The following is a 6,166-nucleotide window of genomic DNA, read 5'->3' as shown; positions in this document are numbered from 1 at the left end:
TAATGACCGTTTGTCCTACCGTTTCAGAGCTTTGCTTTTATGGATGTTGTCATCCTTGTTCTAATATTTTCAATGAAAAGCTATTCTATAATAAGTGTCGATCCGTTAGCTCTTTTTGTTGCTGATTTTTTACTTTTTATAATCCTATTCTTCTGAGTTTTGGAATACTGATTCCTATTACCACAAGGTACAATGTTATAAGCGAAGCATCTTTATATTCAGGTCCTAAAAATGTACGTATGTTTTTAGACAGTATTGCATATTTAAGAAGTTTGGTTACAAATTTACTTAAAAATCTATGTTTTCTTATTGCTTAGGTACAAGTAAATCAACATCTTAAAAATTAGAAAATTGAAATAACAAAATTTAGCCATTCATTGATATTGATATTGACCTTTCATTAATACTAAGTGATAGACAATTATGGTAAACAGATTAATTCCACAAATTATCATAGAAAATTTAAAACAACTAATAAAATAAAATATGTACATAAAATAATTTATATGTAAAAGATGTCGTTATTAGTTTAAAATGCTTTACTATTGACCCTCAATAGAGTAACAAAAAATATTAGTTTTCTTTTGGAGGAGGGGTTATTTTTTTTCTCTTGGCCATATAAATCTTAGGCGAGATTGGGTGATATACCTTACCATGACAATAATTACATGAAAGCTTTAAACTAATCAGACCAGCTATTAACAAAAATCTTAGCGGACGCACAGACACATATATACTTTATTTCTATACTAGCAGCTAGTGCTACGCCCCTAGAGGCCTCTTTGGAATCTTAAGGTCTTGGATGCTTAAATTCACCTCCTTCCCCTCATTTTTTATTTATTTGGGAATTTGTTTTTTTTGTTAATAAGTGGTATGCTCTCCAAAATAGCTATAACCCCCCACAGGACCTATGAGAAGCTACACTGTTAAGGAGAACCGTATTGGTTCAGTGGTAGGCGAGCCACCATAGGCGTCCAAGGGGGGGGGTAATGGGCCATTTGGCACCCCCAAAATTTTGTGAACAATACCCCCCCCAAAAAAAAATTACCCCTACCATGGGGGTGCCGTAGGCACCCCCAACGATTTTGGGGGGGGTATTTACCCCCCCAAACCATTTTGGGGGGGTAAATACTCCCCCCAAAATAGAAAATCTTTAACAAAAAAAATTTTTGCGCGCTTCGCGCGCATTTTTAATACTAAATTTTTTATAAAATTTAAATTACCCCCCCCAAAAATTTTACCCCGGGGGTAAATTTTGGGGGGGGTAAACAAATTTTACCCCTGCCAACAGATTTCAGGGGGGGTAATTACCCCCCCCAAGCAAATTTTACCCCCGGGGTAAAAATTTTGGGGGGGGTAAAAAAAATTTGCGGCGCGCTTCGCGCGCCATTTTACCCCCCCAAAACCAAATTACCCCCCCCTTAAAAAAATTTTACCCCCCCCAAAATAAAAAGCTTGGACGCCCCTGCGAGCCACCATATTATTTCATATTATAGGTTGATCTTTTTTAGATCATTGATTTGATTTTAAAGAATTAAAATAGAAAGTATCTTTATTTGAATAAGGAAATATTCCAACCAGAATCTAACCTGGATTTATAGGTCAGACATCCCATGTAAAGGGACAAGTAAAAATTATTTGCTTTAAAAAAATTAGTTGTTTTGATTTTTTCAAACTTTAAAAACCTAAATCAATCTATACAAATTTATCATTAGGATTAATGTAAAAATGTTTTTTAAATAATAAATAATTCCTGTATAAAATATATTTTTTGGGGGAAAGGTAAGAATAATAGCTAGTACTCGACAGCTACAGCCAAATCCAGCTCTTTTTCAGCTAACCAATTAGCCTCCATTTCTGCAACGCACCTTTTAAGCCACTGGTCAATTAAAATGTACTGTATGACGTCATTTTTTAGGCACTTTAAGCTGCTTCAATTTGATTTATAGCATGACTAGGTAAAATCAATCTTAATGTTTCTCATTATTTAGTTTTTATATAACTTGTCTTTGGTTCTTAGACAAATATATTCAAAGGTGTACTTTTCTAATGTCCTATGGTCATATTCTTCATATGAAATTTATTTTTAGTTGGAAATTCTATACTTAAAGCATGAGGTGTGTTATTTAAACTAAAGGAAAAACATTTTCAGTGTGACATCGAAACCGATTAATATCCGCTGGATTAAAACCGGTTCTCATCTATACTGTAAAATCTTGTATAACATCGTATTACAGGCATTTTTTAAAGAATATTAAAATAAAAATCACAATATGAATACGAGTTTTGTTAGCCCTGGCCTTCGGCCCCTCGGGATAACTAAACTGGCTTTAATCTTTAATTAATATTTCATTTTAATTTCCGCGGAAAGCTGTCTATTTTACGATGCGTTAAATAACTATTATTGGTTAATAATCTCCACGCATAGTTGTGAATTTATTGTCATGTAATATAAAGTTTAAATTAGCATTGCGCATATAATCTTACAAAATCGTCAATTACAGAATGTTTTAAGGAATCCTGTACATGTACCTGGAGGATCTAGGATGGGATCATACCTCAAACTTTACAATAGCTAATATTTCTTTTCACAATTCGAATGCTGTATATTTTAGGAAAAAACAATTTCAAGTGCTTTATTAAAGTCTTAGTTTCACCTTACTCAAAAAGCTTTGAAAACGCTCCTGAGCGCCAAGGTGGTGACAGTTTTTTTTATGTAAGTAAAGTCCAGGTATTTTATCCAGCTTTTTTTGACTGTAGCGAAGGATCTCCCTTTCAGTGAAGCTTCTTATATGTCAAGAAAGGTTTATAACTATTTTGGGGAAGGGTAAATTTAAAATTGTGGGAGGTCGAATTCACCCCCCCCCCCCCCCCTCCCTCCAACTAGCCACTAGTTAAATCATAACCTATCAATAATTTATGTCTATATTCATCTATGCTTGAAACTAAAAACTTGCCATTTAAAATAAATTCAAGAATCAAACCATTCCTTTTGGTTTGCCAAAAATTCAAGCATTTAGATGTCATTTAAAACCATATGAGCTTACACTTAAATTCTAAACATACAAGAGTTTTTTTTTTGTAGTTCAGTTTGAAAATTTAATTATAGATTAGTATGATGAATATTATGTTTGATCAAAATATGTTCTTTTCTTAGTTTATTAGAAATCTTTGATAAAAAATACATCAACTTGTTTTTTTAAGTTTAAGTCTAGAATTATTGTTTAAATATATTTAGTCCTATGTGTTTCATTTTAAATGTACTTAAACGTACTTATTTCTACTTATTTTCTAAATTGAATTCTATTTGAATTCAGAGAGCAAACAGGTTTATATTTATCAATTGAAAAATACACCATGATTAACCCTTTACAGTCGGGCCCCTTGCCGCACCTTAATCGGTCGGGGGAGGGGGGCGTTGAACCCCCCCCCCTATTATCTCAGTTCCTATTAGAGCTAGAGGCTTACCTGGAACCTGAAAGTGACTTGAACACCTGTATTTCATATAAGGATGTACTACTAGAGGATATTCTAGTATTTAGGTATGATTAAAAGCTTTGTTTTAGTAAAAAAAATATTTTTGCTCTTTACATGGATGACCCTGCCAGGTTTGCTGGCATCCTGTGCCCGCCAGGATGGAGATATTCAAAAAATTCCAACTCTCAGTTATGTGTTATACCCAAACTTAAAAAGTCACGCAGTTTGGGCTCTTTATCTTTCATACACAGAAAATGAGATAGGAAAAACCGGATGGGGGGGCGTTCAACGCCCCCCCCCCCCGACCGTTAAGGGTTAAGTATACTTAACTTTAGTTTAAAACTCTTGGTAACGAGAACACTTTAATAATTGTAGTCAAACGGATAGATTTATTTTTGTTTAACCTTTATATTAATCAAAAGATCACTGAAAATATGATTAGATTGAAGCAATATTTTTCCTTTTATATTTCCTAATTTCGTTTCCATCTACTACTTAAAATAATAAGTCTTAGTAGATCAGGGTTTAGACTTCAAGAAAGAATATGTTAAGTAGGTAATAATTAAAATTTAATATTCATTGTTTTGTTTAATTACTTCACTAAAATGACTCGAAACAAAATCATCAAGAATACTGTCACAAAAATGTTAGTCCTATAAATGTTTGTATGGACCAATTTAGCGCCAAATCCTTTGAAAGAATGAGATTTCACACACCACAAAAATACACCCAGAGAAAGATGGATGGATAGTTATGTGTGTATGTGTCTGTGTGTTGGTGTTTATATATGTGTGTGTAAGTTTATGTGTTTGTGTGTGAGCTATTGGTAAATCTCCGAAAAGCTTTTATCGGAGTTAGGATAAATAGTTAGCTAATCCCTCACCAAACTCTGACGTGAGAGAAATATGCTCCGACAAAACCAATAATTTTTAACCGGAGGCCAATCTCTCAACCTCCGTTGGCAAAAGTATAAAAATATCGCAGAAAAGTTTTGGCGGTATTTGATCATGCTTGCCTTTTTCTCATTTTGCTTTATTTGGGGCAAATTTAGGTATAATAATTTTTTAAATTTTTCTATATTCCGTTAAAATAAATATCATATAGAAAGTGTTAGTGCGTCTGTTAGTCTGTCTGACCTCAGAGGAAAGTACTGATAATAACTTTAGGAATGTAAGAATCATTTTATCAATTTCAATTTTGATCATTTCATGGGAATTTGTGCAAAAATCATGTAAATTTTTAATAAAAACGTACATAAAAAGTAAAGCACATAAAAAATGATGGATGGGCTCGTGTACCACTAAGGGAAGGGAGATATATCAGCAGATGTTCAGTTTTCTAAAAAAGAGAGAAAGAAAAATAAAAAGTTAGAGAACAAAAATCCGCAGTCTATCTAATATAGCACCAGAGAAAATAACAATTCCACCATAGCGAGACAACATTGATTATGGAGATCTTTCGCTGACAGAATAATTGGCGCAATTAGGTTCGATACTAAAATAGATCTATTTTTATAAACTATTAAATCCTTTGGAAAATATCCTCCTCGTTGAATGTATTCCGTATTTCCTCATGACGAAGCCAAAAATATGAGGTGAAGATAAAATATTCTAAATTCAACATAGAATAAAAAAGAAAGTAAAGAAGGTCTATTGTATTTTTATTTTTAGGGGCAAATCATGTAAGGGAAAGTTGATAATTTGACCCGACACTTTAAGTTTTTAGTTTAAAAAAATAAGTTTTTAGTTTAAAAAAATAAGTTTTTAGTTTAAAAAAATAAGTTTTTAGTTTAAAAAAATAAGTTTTTAGTTTGAAAAAATAAGTTTTTAAAAATGGCAAGGGAGAGTTTTTTACAAGTTCTGCCAAACATGAAAAAATTGGCCCAATGTCTGTTTTCTACTACTGTGAATATTCTACTGTTCTTTTCTGTGGTATTAAGTCATTTACGGATTTTGTCTGTCGCTTCCATGTCATTTATCAAATATTCCTCTAGATTTTGTAGACAGCCAAGCTTCTCTATAACTCCAAAATTTAAGGTATATCCCTCCTACATAATATGTATAAACTTAACGTTTGAGCGTATTGTGTTTATCTGCATAATATAAATTAGCTCAAAATTTTAGAACGATTGGTTTCTCATTTTAAATGATTCATGTTATTTTAAATGATTCATGATGGAAATCTCTGTCTTCCCTTTTTATTAAATTACCAACCATCTAGAACTCTAGGTGCTCAGCAACTAGCATCGTATACACTGAAAGTTTGTTTATCTGTTTGTAAGTCTGTACGCTAACCCAACAGCTTTTAAAAAATATAACGGTATCTAAAGAACAAAAATTCATATTAAATTTCATTGAAAACAAAAACAAGAAAAAGTAGAGTTCGTTTAAACTTTCAAATAAAATAAATATGGCTAAAAACACGTATTGTGACGTTACACAGTCGTCGCTAGGACAAACAAAATAAAGTGGAGGTGGTCTACTAAAAAATGGTCAAAAAATACTCAGCTGTGTGCCAGCACTTTCTCATATTGTCAAATTCTCAACAACCATGACAATATCCATAAGTAGAGTAACCAAAAAAATCCTAGATGGACGAACAGACAGGGGAAGTTATAAAGATGGTGGTAAGGTAGGTGGGAGATTGTAAGCGTTTGCTCTTGGCTTCTTCTGTTGTTGCTGATGTTGTT

The sequence above is a fragment of the Acartia tonsa genome, chromosome 7, assembly GCF_053477335.1.
Source record: "Acartia tonsa isolate MP-2025a chromosome 7, ASM5347733v1, whole genome shotgun sequence".
Classification (NCBI taxonomy): Eukaryota; Metazoa; Arthropoda; class Copepoda; order Calanoida; family Acartiidae; genus Acartia; species Acartia tonsa.
The sequence above is the reverse complement of the archived record's forward strand: the minus strand, read 5'-3'. Positions refer to the sequence as shown.